Raw genomic sequence first — 16,728 nt, forward strand, 5'->3', positions numbered from 1 at the left:
CGGAGAAACTCGTATTGAGGGAGTTTCATGTTTTTGCAACAAGGATAGGCATTCGAAGGCTCTAACTTCATGATTTTTCATGGACATGTTGCTTCTGGTATTAAAAAGAACAATTGAATATTCTGGTTCGCTTTGGCCACCGGAGTGACCACCGGTGAAATCCGTATTGAGGGAGTTTCATGTTTTTGCAACAAATATAGGCATTCGACGGCTCTAACTTCATGATTTTTCATGGCCATGTGGCTTCTGGCATTAAAAAGAATTGACCATTCTGGTCCGTTTTGGCACTGCCTCGGTCCACGGCGACGGCGACGACGACGACGACGAAATGATGATGAAGAATAAATTAATGACAGTTTGGTTTTTGGGAGACCACGCAAAGTAGTTGGAACGAAACGAGGATAATGATAGAGCATATGATGATGAGGATCAACAACGGGGCGCAAGAAATTTTTTAGGGGTTACCAATCGTGATGTTGTCAGAGGCGTAGCTGGATGTTCATCATACGTTATTTATTTATCGGCGTAAATATTGTGTATACGACAGTTGTGGAAATTTTACTATACTGTTGTTGAAAGCTTTATTGAATTAAGGCTCTGATTCATTTGACGGACTTTGTGGTTTGATGTTTAATGTTCCTGATTACTCCTGGGCACTGGGTTTTATCCCTGGCCCTGGCCAGTCTCTTTCAACCTATTTTATAACTTTCGAGACTCTTATAAGATCACTGGTCGGGGGGCGCAATAGAAATCCGCTTAATAGGAGACTAAGAGCTTATAGGTTTTCGGCCTTTTGGGGGTATGGCCTATTATCTCGGGTGTGTTAAGAGTTAGCGCAATACTTTCTTCGGCAAAGTTTTAGGGCTTGATAAGATCTACCATTTAGAACTTTGGTTCATAGGATTAGTTGGCAACTTGGCCGCTAGAGGGACCATCAACAGTTTGATGCTAAATTGCACTACAGAAACCATATCAGGTTGTCAAGCAAACGTTACGATATGCGACAGCTCAAGACTCTGATAATTTGGAAGGATAGTGTCTTCGGAAAAGTTGTTGGGTACGCCAATAACTTACTGACGATGAGTTGTGAAGTTCAAAATTCCTCCACTGGGCGGCGCTAGTGAATATGCAAATTTTAGAAATTTCATAGCTCAGAATCCTGGTAACTTACGAAGTTGGTGTCTTCGGCAAAGTTGTTCAGTATGACATAAACTTACATAAAAATTAACACTTGTTTCGCAATTCTGCCACTAGGCGGCGCTAGTGAACATGCAAATTTTAGAAAACTTATAGCTCAGAATCCTAATAACTTAGAAAGTTGATGTCTTCGGCAAAGTTGAGCAGTATGACATAAACTTACATAAAAAAAACACATGTTTCAAAATTCTGCCACTAGGTGGTGTTTACCGTTTTTTTCGTCTTTTTCCGACTTTTTTTGTAATTTTTCGGCTTGGCAAAACTAGTGTCGCTCCCCCCGATAACTTATTAAGTTGGTGTCTTTGGAGAAGTTAATCAGAATGACATAAACTTTCATAACAATAAACACTTGTTTCGCAATTCTGCCACTAGGCGGAGCTAGTGACCATGCAAATTTTAGAAATCTCATAGCTCAGAATCCTGATAACTTAGAAAGTTGGTGTCTTCGGCAAAGTTGATCAGTATGACATAAACTTACATAAAAATTAACACTTGTTTCGCAATTCTGCCACTAGGCGGCGCTAGTGAACATGCAAATTTTAGAAAACTCATAGCTCAGAATCCTGATAACTTAGAAAGATGGTGTCTTCGGCAAAGTTGATCAGTATGACATAAACTTACATAAAAATAAACACTTGTTTCAAAATTCTGCCACTTGGCGGCGTTTACCGTTTTTTTCGACTTTTTTTGAAGTTTTTCGGCTCAGCAAAACTAGTGTCGCTCCCCCCGATAACTAAGAAATTTGGTGTCTTCAGCAAAATTGACCAGTATGACATAAACTTACATAAAACGGAAACCTTGTTTCGCAATTCTGCCATTAGGTGGCGCTAGTGAACTTGCAAATTTTAGAAATTGTATAGCTCAGAATCCTAATAACTTAGGAAGATGGTGTCTTCGGCAAAGTTGATCAGTATGACATAGACTTGCACAAAATGGGACACTTGTGACAGAATTCTGCCTCTAAGTGGCACCAGTAAACACGCAAATTTTAAAAATCTCATAGCTCAGAATTCTGCAATCTTGGAGAGACTGTATTCTTTATTGATGAGATACTTGGTTTGAAATTCTGCCCCTGGGCAGCATGCACATTTTATTAATTGTATACCTTGATGTCAGTCGGACTCGAAAGGAATCCTCCGTAGAACTTTAAGAGTATGCCAGTTGAAACTACTAGACGAATTAATTTTATTAAAAAAAATAAAGAATTGCGAAGTGTTCATAAAACTCACTACATAAATGGATAATATTTGTGACTGAATTCCTCGATTGCAGAACTTGATAATTCCCTAATTCAAGTGAAACATTGTTTGTCTTCCTCAAGAAAGCCCTTCTCCTACCAACTAAGACAACTTTTCATTCTGAAAAAGCTGACTTCACGAAAGTATAAGAAAATAGAGCCAGCAAGAAAGGAGAAAGCATATCAAGAACTAACAAATAATGTGGACATATCTAAAAAGATAATGAAAAGAAACGATGTGATTTTCAAGAACAGTGAACATAGACGGCCAAAACGTTAAGTGGTGTTAACCAAAATATACGATGAAAAGTTTGTTTGTGAACCGAAGTAAAACTATCCTCAATTCTCGAACTAACCATATTACCATTGACAGTGCAGTATCAGACTACAAGAATCGCAGTATATTTTAACATGAATTGCCACTACTACAGAATAATCTTGTTGAACAATAAGAATAACAACTGAGCATAAAGATAATATGTCGCGTGTCGAAGCATGAAAATTGAGCCGTCGAAAGACTGCTTCTGGTGATAAATCTAGATAATATGAGCGTTTAAAAATAAACATAGGAGTTCCCTAGTATGTGTTTCTCCAGGTGGTCACTCCGAAGGCCAAAGCAGACCAGAATAGTCAAAATAGTACACAATCATGAAGTTATAGCCGTCGAATGCCCATCTTTGTTGCAAAAACATGGAAGTCCCTCAATGCGATTTTTTCCGGTGGTCACTCCGGTGGCCAAAACGGACCAGAATGGTCAATTCTTCTTTTTAATGCCAGAAGCCACATGGCCATGAAAAATCATGAAGTTAAAGCCGTCGAATGCCTATCTTTGTTGCAAAAACATGGAAGTCCCTCAATACTGGTTTCTGCGGTTGTCACTCCGGTGGCCAAAACAGACTATTGTGGTCAATTCTTCATTTCAATGCCAGAAGCCACATGGCCATGAAAAATCATGAAATTAGAGCCGTCGAATGCCTACCTTTGTTGCAAAAACATGAAACTCCCTCAATACGGGTTTCTCCGGTGGTCACTCCGGTGGCCAAAACAGACCAGAATGGTTAATTCTTCTTTTCAATGCCAGGACCCACATGGCCATGAAAAAACATGAAGTTAGAACCGTCGAATGCCTATCTTTGTTGCAAAAACATGAAACTCCCTCAATACGGATTTCTCCGGTGGTCACTCCGGTGGCCAAAACAGACCAGAATGGTCAATTCTTCTATTTAATGCCAGAAGCCACATGGCCATGAAAAATCATGAAGTTAGAGCCGTCGAATGCCTATCTTTGTTGCAAAAACATGGAAGTCCCTCAATACGGGTTTCTCCGGTGGTCACTCCGGTGGCCAAAACAGACTATTGTGGTCAATTCTTCATTTCAATGCCAGAAGCCACATGGCCATGAAAAATCATGAAATTAGAGCCGTCGAATGCCTACCTTTGTTGCAAAAACATGAAACTCCCTCAATACGGGTTTCTCCGGTGGTCACTCCGGTGGCCAAAACAGACCAGAATGGTTAATTCTTCTTTTCAATGCCAGGACCCACATGGCCATGAAAAAACATGAAGTTAGAACCGTCGAATGCCTATCTTTGTTGCAAAAACATGAAACTCCCTCAATACGGATTTCTCCGGTGGTCACTCCGGTGGCCAAAGCAGACCAGAATGGTCAATTCTTCTATTTAATACCAGAAGCCACATGGCCATGAAAAATCATGAAGTTAGAGCCGTCGAATGCCTATCTTTGTTGCAAAAACATGGAAGTCCCTCAATACGGGTTTCTCCGGTGGTCACTCCGGTGGCCACATAAGACCACAATGTCCAACAATATTTTTACATATCACAACAATATGGAGCATGTAAAATTATTGAGATTTCTTCATGAGTTAACCAACGCAGATGTGTTTAGCGCGGAAAACCGTTCAATTTCGTTACAGTCAACTCGTTGGCCATCTTGTGGGATCCCTGGAACCGGTTCCAGAAGGACGGGACATAACCAGAAACATACAGAAATAGTTCTCGACAGATTGTATTATGGCCTAAAGAAGTTTGATGCAAAAACTTCTATCCTGTAAATAATATGAATGTGCTTTCTAGCACATTATCGTGAAAAACATTACTTTCCGGATGTTCCGGATTTCCGGAACCGGTTCTTAAGAATTAGTCAATATTAATGTCTTTAATCAAAGTCCACGTGAATACCTTTCCAACGATTCTTGAACGGTCCTGATTGCTTGTTTGGTTGCAAAGTTATAGCTTGCCAAAGTTAGGGTCTCTAAAGCGGAATTTTTCAGTTGAAGCAGGTTCCCGGTGGCCACAGTGACCAAATCCGGAACTCTCCGCGGGTTTTGAAAACTAGACATGTGTGGCTTTCATTTGGGCCAAAGAAAATCAAAATCGGCCCAGCCACTGATTTTTGAGAGCCGTTCAAAGTTTGGGGTCAAAAATGACCCCAGGGTCTTATTTGTAACTTTTTTTATGGGAGCTCCCCTAGGGGTCGTCCAATGTTTTGGATGAATGGAAATGATAGTTTTCCACAAAAAAATAATTGTCTGAAAATTTCACATTTCTAGGCCTTTCGAAACAAAAGCTATAGCGAATTGAAATTCGGAAAAGGTCAAAAAAGACCCCAAGACCTTACTAAGGTTAATGGACGGCCACTGAAATGAATGATTTCTAGATATGTCTGAGATCAGAGATTCCAGATACGAAGTAATTGTAAAAACCCTTTATTTTATTCAGTAATAAACGTTACAATAAAATGTGCAATCGCAATGGGATTACAATCCACGTGCTAACTCGATATTTCGTTTTTTTTTCATCAAACTTTGGACTGTGCGTCCATCCAACTGGTTATTCCCCAATAATATGTGTAGCATGACATTCGTTTGGCGTGTCCATTTATTCTGACTTAACCGCGCTTCAGCAAAACTCGGCATCATTATGTGTTTCTCTGTAACGCTTCCTTGCAGTGTGCAAAACATAGAGCTTGCAAGTGTTAAGATAAATATAGTGTAGGTACATTCTAACGCGGTACAAAGGAACTCGCTGGTGTGATGCAACAAATAGCGCGGGTAATGCAAGCAGTAGAGTCCTCCTAGACCTGGTGAGTATGAAAAATGCATTGTTTCTCTAACGATGAGGAAAAATGCAAATAAGTATATACCGTGTGCTGTATACCGTACTCAGATGAACTCGATGCTGAACTGGTTGAGCTAAGCACTACTGGAAAGAAAGCATACCGCGCGCGCATTCCTCGGAAAGCTCTTTTGTGCACATTTTGTCGTTGATTATGACCTACGCCATGATGGTGCAGTTGGGACTTATTTTTCCCTGCTGTGGTTATAACAATGCTACCATATCACATGGAATGAAGATCGCATAATGTCGGTTGTTCAGACGAAATCCAGCCAGAACCAGAATAAAATAGTTTGAAATATTCTCTTACGCTTCAAATTGCTTTTGATATACCAGATGAGGACCGCTCTCCAGAGTTTTGACAATTTCATTTATTTAGAATTACATCAAATTTACGATAAAACTGAATCAACAATCTTGTACCGACTTTTCGAACCCTCTAAGCAGAATACCCTCTTCGAATGAGTGCAATCAGTTTCGTACCTTTTTAATTCCGCCCTGTGTTGCTTATCCTTTGACAGATACGCGTATTTCGACTACCACTTGTAATCTTCATCAGTGTCAGTTATCCACTAGATGTGGATAGCTGACACTGAGGAAGATTACAAGTGGTAGTTATCTGTCAAAGGATAAGTAACACAGTGCGGAATTAAAAGGTACGAAACTAATTACACTCATTCGATGAATCAACAATATTTCTCCACAATTCACAATTCGCTTCTGCCGTTTTTCCATCCTCGGTCACTCCCGATGCTGGCCAAGTCACGCTCCACCTGATACACCCATCGTGCTCTCTGCGCTCCACGCCTTCCTGTGCCCAGAGATGGCATGCTCCTCAGAGCGCTAAATGAGAAGATAAAAAAATACACATTACTCACAGCCTGCAAGATGAGAAAGAGTGCGTGTAAAGAATTATCTTCTGCGTGGTCGGACTGCACGCGCTCGGCATCATTGTCGCGTCGCGCACGACGGTGAGCGCAGGAAAGCAAGAGAAAGTACAGCCCAACACACAGCTCACATCGCAGCGCTGCGCTACTCTGTACTGCCGAGAGCCTACAACTTGCAGCTCAGTCAGCGCAGATGTGTAGCACATTCCTAGCAATGAGCGAAGCTCACGCAGAAGAAGTTTGAGCTCTGCGACGGCTCGCGCAGCTCGTGTGGCAACTTACACATACGCATACTCACGCAAAGTTTTACGGCTGAGCGATGTGTGTTTGTTGCCGGTCCGCATTCGTAGCAAAACAGAGCGGCGCACATTTGATTGAAGATGTGTACGCAGAGCTGTTTATCAGTGTATCTATGCCATCTCTGCCTGTGCCAACCGGACCTGTCGCGAAGACCAACTTTGCAGAGTTGTTGTCCGGCATTCTTGCAACATGCCCTGCCTATCGTATCCTTCTGGTTTTGGCTGGGTTCGCCGTAAAATGCAGTGAGCTCGTTTTTTTTTCAGGGACCCCTTCTTGATACTTATCCAAGACCAATACACGATTACGCAAATAAAAAAATAAAAAGTTGAAACCCGAATTTATTTTTAAATTGGGCATGTTTTCAAACCTATTGTCGAGGTAGTTTTACTGGAGAACCAAATTGTATAACCTTCGAAGATATTTAAAACAGGGCTAGAGTGTGACCAAAAATTAGTGTTATTTTTAGGATAGACCATTTTCTAAATCTTGAGGTTTTTTGATTGTTTTTTTTTATAAATTTTAAATAACAATAATTAATATTTTCCTGATTTTTCACCGCACACATATCTTAGAAGATCCATAATGAAAGGACCAAACATGCTTCGAGATAGAGCATCCTAAACATTTACAATTAATTTTCGATAAACTCCTTAGTCTATTTAATAATGAGTTAAACTCATGAACGGATGAACCAATCAGCATCATTTTTGCACTATTCAAAATTTCTTCATAGGGGTTCTTTTTTTTAGAGGCAATTCTTTTTTTGCGTAACGTCTCAACCGGGACAAAGCCTACCAAGATGCTTTTACGAACACTTCCACGGAGTGCTTCCTCTGCCAATGATCATTTTGCATGTGTCTATCGCGTGGCAGGCACGAAGATACTCTATTGGTGATTTGTTGTTGCATGAAGAAGAAGAAGAAGAACGATGGTGTTTTGAAAAAATCCTATCCCTACAACACAGGGGAAGTTTTTAAAATGCCTCTATAAAATCTAAAACAAAATCTAATTAAAAACGGTTTGATGTACGGTGTTAGACTTTGAACGGACTACAAATTAAGTACCTTATCAAGAAAAAAAAATTTAAATTCAAATTTATACGTTCAACAAGTAGTCCGTCCAAAGTCTAACACCGTACAACAAACCGTTTTTAATTAGATTTTGTTTTAGATTTTATAGAGGCATTTTAAAATCTTCCCCTGTGTTGTAGAGATAGGATTTTTTCAAAACACCATCATTCTTCTTCTTCTTCTTCATACAACAACAAATCATCAATAGTCCTGTTCAACGATGTAGGTTGAACTTGCTCCACCACGCTCTTTCCCGTTTGTTGAACAATGGGTAAGAGTAGGATGCAGCAACTTCGAGCAAGTTCAACCTACGTCGTTGAACAGGACTCATGTTAGGGAAGTCAAGGATATTTTTTTACGAAAAATCCCTAGACCGACCGGAAATCGAACCCGTTACCCTCAGCATGATCTTGCTCAATGCCCATTTGTTTACTACGTCGGCCATATGGGCAGGTATTTCAGTTTATGTAGTTTCATCGAACATTGAGTTCATTAGTAAATGTGTCACAATGAATTTCAAATAATCAGTACCCAATATTTTAATTACTAGACATGGAATTATATTGTCGGGGCCCGTGGCGTAGTTGGTCACACGTTCGCTTCATATGCGGATGGTCATGGGTTTGATTCCCAGCCCCGGCACTTGTAATTTTTCGTCAGTTGCTTTTCACCGAGAGCGCCTGACACTGACCCTCTTCTGAGCCCCATGGCTCAAACGGACCCGGATACCTGGATATCGGCGAACTGCTACTCATAATGGACCCCCAATCGGACTGGAAAGGAACTACGGCCATCCATCAGCCTTGTGCTCATCATTCTACCATGTATAGAGTAGAAAAGTGAAAGCAGCAGAAAGGCAAACTGTTCGATAAAGTATAATAGAACACAACTAGGCGCTGTACAATACTGTAGATGCAGTTGTCAATTGAAATCGCTCACGTAGTGCCCTAGTGGACAATAGAGCTGTAAATTAAGTTAAGTGATTAAGAATAAAAAATAGACATGGAATTAAAACAGTACCGTCAAACGCGGTTACTTGCAACAGCGGTGTAACTTGCAACACAATGACATACTAAATGTGAAGTATTTTCTAATAATCATGAAAACTAGTATGCCCTTCTATTTCGGTTATAGAGATTATGCATACCAAAGATTGATTTAGCGGAAAAATAAGTTTTGTTTCTTTGTTTATTGCTTAGCTACACTGTTAAAACTGTTTGCTCATTTTATGCCATAAAAACAAGTATGAAAATCGTGTTTCACCTCTCCCCTATGGTAAGTGCGATAAGTCTGATGACCTTAGTTGCAGTTAGGGTATCTAATAGTAAGCTTAGCTAAACGATAAAAGTTTAAAACTTACCTACTAAGTAATGTAAACAATCATTATTATATTCGTCAACCACTATGGGGTAACTTGCAACAGTTAAATTTGACAAAACCTGCTATTATTTATCTTCATTTCACGATATATTTGACAGAAATAACCGAAACGGATCATTTCTTGATTTCGTAACGAGTTCATTTTCAAATGACAACTCATTTTATTTACATTTTTTTGAACGTGATTTTCAAACATTGTTAGGAAATACCATATTATGGAGTTTTATTTATGTTACATATTTTTAAAAGTTTAATTTAGTTTATGGGCGCTTTAAAACTATCACCAACATCCATTCTGAACCTAGATGGACTAAATTATTTCAGCAAAGTACCCAAATTAATGACTTTGATATTTACAAAGTTCAATAGATGTGTTTCAATCATGTTATTTTAGCTGAAATTGTCAAACACCACTTCAAACTGAATACTACTTAAAGATGACTCACTCTACCTTTTCAAGAAATGACAATTATCATTGTTAACATTTTGTTACGAGTACTATGTCACGAAATCCATATATATATTCTATATTTGAGGGACATGAGACCTGTTGTTCAACGATATACTCTCACTTGCAATTACTATCAACCCTTTTATGAAACATTATATGTCAATTGGTTAGTGTACATCTTAACAATGCATTTTTCATGCAATACATCAAAAATTTACTATACGACTAAACACTAGAATGTTCGTGCTGTTTAATGATAGCTAACTTAACTTCATGTCCTGTGTTGCAAGTTACCCCACAGATGGGGAAACTTGCAACAAGCATGTATTTCGCACCTCCTGATTAGGTGACAACATATTTTGATAAATCAATTGCTGCATAGTATTCTACTCTGGGTAATTAGCGTACACGATGCTTTACAGGATGGTTCAAATGTTTAGATTTTCAATGATATTGCTTCAAAGTCGAAAAGTGTTGCAAGTTACCCCATTTGACGGTACAAAGCGTCACCATAATAATAATTACTTCCCTTCCAGATTCAATTTAATTAGCCACACCAAAGTTTAACATAGAAACTTTTTAATTAAAATGCTGCTCATTTAGCTGTAGCCAATTTGTGTAACCATTACCAATCCACTAGACCGCCATTTAATAAAGCCGTTCTGGCTCGCTTTCCAACCAAAATGGACACCATTTAGCATTCAAAAATCAATAACTAGTGCACAAAACTTTTTCATTTCCACACCAACCAAACTCCAATCGGCCGAAACCGGTGCTGGGTGCAGGGTGCCATCCAACCAAACTAGGTATACAGCATTCAATAGCGTCACACAGAACTGCATTTATGGCGAAAGTTCGAAACCGTTTCGTTATTCATTTCGAAGCTCAATTTATGCAATTTAATGATGCAACACAGCCAGCATTCCTGGCCGTTTTCGCTGTAGGACCGAGACCGAGCTAACAGGAGAAAAATCGAATCAAAAAGAATATAACCACGATAGCGCACGACGACGGACGGAACCCACTCCAAGAAACGAACCAGCGCGGCGTTGTGCAAAGTGCTGCTGTCCTCCTAACTGCTTCCGAAAGGAAATTGACTGTTTGCTAAATAGGAACGATTGCAAATACTACATACCTACCTAGGAGATGCTGCGAAACGAGGAGGAACGTGCAACCCTGAAGGCGGGTGATAGAGCGTTAAACTTTGCATCAAGTACCTACAGGGGATAGACAAAATGATCGGGACAGGCAAAATTTCCACTTTACAAAAAATGTCCAATTAGCTGTAACTTTTCGATAAGTGCATCAAATATTCTAAAATTTTCACTGTAAGTTGATCAACTAGTTGTGTATTAGTGGACAAAATTTGGAAAAGATCGGGCTATTCTGCACGAAGTTATAAGCATTTTAGAAAAAGGTAGAATTATCCGATAGCCAACTTTGAGCTGTTATATCTCCGGAATCAATGAATCGAATGCAATGAAATTTAGTCCATTTATGACTTATAAAATGAGCTCTAAAAAACGTTTGACACAACTTGAAGTTATTAACGAGAGAAAAAGTTATAGCGATTTCATAAATTTTATGATTTTTTAGTAAATTGGTCTATTTTTAATATGCACCCCATTACTTTTTCAATGAATTGCCGCCTATGTTGTTACTTTCTTTCAAAACATATCTGTATTCGAGAGAATCAGAGGGAACTTAATTGAACTATAATTAGCATCTTGAATTTTTAAACGATGTTGAAATTTAAGACAATTGGGTGTTTTATTAGAAAAATAATCTAATCGTTATAATTTTCTTCCGTGTTAAGAATTTTTAGTTATGTCAAAAGTTTTTCGAAGCTCATTATATAAGTCATAAATGGTCAAAATTTCATTGCATTCGGTTCATTAAATCTGGAGATATAACAGCTCAAAGTTGGCTATCGGATAATTTTATCTTTTTTTTAGAATCTATATAACTTTGTGCAGAATCGTTCGACCTTTTCCGAATTTTGTTCACTGTCACACGAATAGTTGATCAACTTACAGTGAAAATTTGAAAATATTTGATGCAATTATCGAAAAGTTACAGCTATTTGAATTTTTTTTAGAAGGGAAAATTTTGCCTGTTCCGATCATTTTGTCTATCCCCTGTACCTTGGAACCGGTACCCGAATACCTAGTTGTTTATTTTGAGTACCAGCCAACCAACAACAAGTTCGACGCTTACTCTATACTAACTGGTAGCACCTTACAATGCTCTACAGTAGGCGTCAAATATTTATCTTGAAATGGCAATTTAGGTATGCGAGGAGGAAGGCGAACGGAATTCTCTAAGTTGGAAGATCAAACAGTTGGCAAGTCACGGAGTGTGGAGTAAATGGAACGAGCTCACCAATAAACTTCTATCTTCGTGGCCATTGGAACGGCATCTTCCAGTGCCTGATATCATACAACTTTAAGACGCACTTGAGGACAAACTGATTGCAACTAAAGTCGCACGTGGAGGACGTTGCGTTGCCTGTTGCATCTGTCATGAAACGGCGAATTCTGCAAAAGACGTGACGTGGTGTTGGAGACGTGTTAGAATTTTTGAAAAAATGTCCTTAGCGTTTGAAAGAGCGACTCAACTAAGCTGAGTTGGTTGCCCAGACGTGTCCCTCTTGTAAACATGTGCATTTCATTTGCGTCTTGAGTATCCGATAGCGCTGTCTAGCTGTGGCTTTGGCTTCTGGTGTTTTCGCTCCCTCAATCGCAGCTTTGGCATACCTTCACTTTTCTATTTTTCTCTAGATGATGTTTGCGATCAACTGGTTTTTAGCCCTTTACTTCCCTTCCGAAAGAAGAACCCATATTTTGTGATTTTGCCGGGAGTGAGATTCGATCATAAGTCCTCGGCGTGATAGTCACGTGCTTTAACCATCACACCAGGTTCGCTACAACCTTTTCAAAGAAGTTGCCCATGTAGATGTCACCTTTTTGAAACCTTATCGATTCTCCAATCCTCTTCTTCTTCTTTATGGCTCTACTTTCCCACTGGAACTTAACCTTACTTACCTTATCGATCAGGCTAAGGCCGGGGTAGCCTCTGCTGTACATATTAGCCGTCTCCATTCCACTCGGTCCATGGCTATTTGTCTCCAGTTCCGCACTCTGCGTAGGGTCCGCAGGTCGTCTTCCATTTGGTCAACTCACCTAGCTCGCTGCGCAGCACGTCTTCTTGTACCGGTCGGATGACTCTCGAGAACCATTTTAGTCGGGTTGCTATCCGACATCCTGATGACGTGACCCGCCCATCGTAGCCTCCCAATTTTCGCGGTATGGACGATCGTTGGTTCTCTCAGCAGCTGATTCAGCTGGTTCATTCGCCTTCTCCAAATCCCGTCTTCCATCTGCACTCCGCCATAGATGGCACGCAACACCCTCCGTTCGAAAACTCCAAGGGCGCGTTGTTCATGTTTCGTGCCCAAAGAGGACGACAGGTCTAATCAGCGTTTTGTTAACTTCGTTGTTACGGCGAACTTTATTCGATCGTAGAGTTCTGCGGAATCCAAAGTAAGCGCGATTTCCTGCCACAATGCGCCTCTGAATTTCTCTGCTAGTGTCGTTGTCAGCGGTCATAAGTGAGCCCAAGTACACGAATTCTTCAACCGCCTCGATTTCATCATCGTCTATATAAATTCGGGGTGGCGGGCGCGATGATTCCTCCCTGGAGCCCTTTGCCATCATGTTCTTTGTCTTCGACACATTCATGACTAATCCCAATCCGATTCGCCTGGCTTCACTCTTTAGTCGGATTTACGTTTCCGCCATCGTCTCAAATTTACGAGCAATAATATCAATATCATCAGCAAAACCAAGCAGCTGAACGGACTTCGTGAAAATCGTTCCACTCGTGTTTATCCCCGCTCTCCTAAAGACACCCTCTAAAACAATGTTGAACAGCAAGCACGAAAGACCATCACCTTGCCGTAACCCTCTGCGAGATTCGAAGGGACTCGAGAGTGTCGCTGATACTCGAACTACACACATCACTCGATCCATCGTCGCCTTGATCAATCGTATCAGTTTTTCCGGTAATCCGTATACGTGCATAATCTGCCATAGCTGTTCTCGATCGATTGTATCATACGCCGATTTGAAATCGGTGATGTGATGTGTGGGCACGTTGTATTCGCGGCATTTCTACAACACTTGGCGGATGGCGAACATCTGGTCCGTTGTAGCGTGTTCACCCATAAATCTAGCCTGATATTGCCCCACGAACTTCTTGCAATCGGTGATAGACGGCGGCATAAAATTTGAGAGAGTATCTTGTAGGCAGCGCTCAGTAGTGTGATCGCGCGGTAGTTTCCGCAATCCAACTTGTCGCCCTTTTTGTAGATGTGACACACAATATCATCCATCCATTCCTTCGGCAATACATTCTCCTTCGACATCTTGGTAATGACCCAGTGTAGTGCTCTCACCAGTGCTTCTCCACCGTATTTTAGAAGCTCGCTTGGTAGTTGATCTGCTCCAGCGGCTTTGTTGTTGGAATTTGATCTGTCTCTCTTCAACTTAGTGAATGGCTTTCTTTGCCTGCCATTGCATGAATTTGTATATTGTGAGGCAAGTACAATGATACACTATGCCCAGGGAGTCGAAAAAATTTATCCGACTGGAACGGAAAACAAACCCGCCGTCTCCGGATTGGCGATCCATAGCCTTAACCACTAGGCAGGACCCCTAGTTTCCAATCGTGATCCTTAATTCGAACTCATAAGAATCGCAGAGCAATGTTGGCACCATGATTCCATGACTTCATTGATTTGCAGTCTAGTTTGTAAATTATTCTATGCCGAATAACATTGAAATGAATAATATTTTCCCCAATTTGTATCACAGAAAACTCGTGTTTTGAAGGCATACTCAAACACTACTGTACAGTAACTTTCATTGCAACCCCCAGTCGCTCACCCGGTCCCACCCAGCCCAGCATCAACGGAAGAGGAAAAGTAGTTTTTCCATACTTACGCGTCCCATTTGTTGTTTTCGAAAGTTTTCTTTCAACGAGGTGCTACGGCTGGAACGTTCTTTCGGCGCAAGCGACGGCGACGACGACGGGTCGACTCGAGTGTACTCACTGGGCGCACGGAACACTACTCCGCCACCAGGTCCACCACGGCACGCCGCGGCGCCTTTGTTACTGTAGTTGGAAAGGTTACATTTGAATAACCAGCAGCACAACAAAAAAGTTTGTTTGAACTTTAGCACTTGTTCTCATCACCGCACGAGTCAGTCATTATGTTGATGATGGTTAAATGATGGAAGTAAATAATTTCTCAGCGATTAAACTCGAAACTCTCCGGTGATGGAGGTGAGATTTCTGGGTTAGTGTGGGCCGAATGTGAGACATAATCTCTTTTGAAGTTCTTATAAAAAGTTTATTAACAATCACAATTGTTGTAAAGTTTGTGCAAATCTCTGGTGAAATGTCTGCATGTTTCTATTACAAATTAACTCATATATCTCTTCCAATAAAAACATGAAATTACTGTCAATGGCCAAGTTCTAATAAAAAAAAACATAATTACATGAGAACAAAGACAAAACTCGCATTGCACCAATCTAATTCATCCGTATAATGCGATGAATCGTGGACGTTAAGTGAAGTTGATCAGAGCAGCTTTAGAGTCTTCGAACTAATAGCACCGACGAACCGACGTGACAGTGGTGATTCAAAAGTGTCCCCCCCAAATTTAACGGTCGACCACCGAAGCGAGCGATCGCTTCTGTCAAATCAGCGCAGACGCGAACCGTTTCCTATATGAACACACGGGGGTTCGGTGTCGAGCTATCAAATCATCGCGAGCCGTTATAGAGGTGGCGATAGTGTTTGGCTATTTTTCATCATGGCGTCGCGGACAACAAATTTGAATTTATTTGTTCTAGCTGTCACGTCGGTTCGTCGGTGCTAATAGTGCTGCGAACAATACTCGTCGGTAAACTGGAGAACGTCATCTGGCGGCGTCTCGGAAACTATGAATTGTAATAATGAGATGGATATACTGAATCAAAAGCATGGCAGGCTGCGGTGGGCTGGGCACGTAGCTCGTATGCCGGAGGAACAATAAGCTAAATCCATATTCATCAAAGGACCAGAAAGGGAGCATCGGCTCGGGTCCTCGGGAAATCCTCCAGCAGATCCTCATGAATTCCTCCAGAAGTTCCTCGGGAACTCCTCCTGAAATTCCCTCATAAATTTTCCGAGAATGTATGCTGGAGTTGCCCGAGAATTTCTCCAGGAGTTCCGAGGGGAATTCCTCCAGGAGTTCCTTGGGATTTTTCTCAAGAGTTTCTCAAGAACTGCACCAGGAATTCCTTGGGAAATTTTCCAAGAGTTCCTCGAAAATTCCTCTAGAAATTCATCGAAATATGTTCCAGGATCTCCTCGGAAATGCCTACAAGGGATTCCCAGGAACTCCTTCAGGACTTCATCCGGAATTCCTCCAAGAGTTCCTCAGGAATTTATCTCGGGACTTCCTCTAGGAGTTCGTCGGGAATTCTTCCAGAAGTTCCTCTGGAATTCCTCCAGGAGTTTTCCAGGAACTCCTGCGTGCATCAGTAGCAGCTTGCTGCTGAATGTTCCTTCTTCTCAAAAGCTGGGCAACAGTGGGCTCTGATAGCGCACCGGTGGTGGAAATGAATTCGTCGCGTCGTATGTGCTATGAGGCCGGTTAACGTGTTTTAATTGCAGTAGATACCTATAGAATGCCCCCAGGAGTTCCTGGTGAATTCCTCCAGGACTCAAGAACTGCACCAGGAATTTTCCAAGAGTGCCTCGAAAATTCCTCTAGAAATTCATCAAAAAATCTTGCGGGAGCTCCTCGGAAATCCCTAGAGGGGTTTCTCAGGAATTCCTGCAGGACTTAATCCGAAATTCCTCCAAGAGCTCCTCGGAAATCTATCCAGGAGTGTCTCGGGAGTTCTTTCAGAAGTACCTTGGGAATTCTCCAGGAGATCCTGTGGGGATTCCTTCATATGTTTTCCGAGAGTTTTTTGCAGGAGTTCCTCGAAAATTCCTCCAGGAGTTCCTCGGGAT

Source organism: Aedes albopictus, chromosome 2 (assembly GCF_035046485.1).
Source record: "Aedes albopictus strain Foshan chromosome 2, AalbF5, whole genome shotgun sequence".
NCBI lineage: Eukaryota > Metazoa > Arthropoda > Insecta > Diptera > Culicidae > Aedes > Aedes albopictus.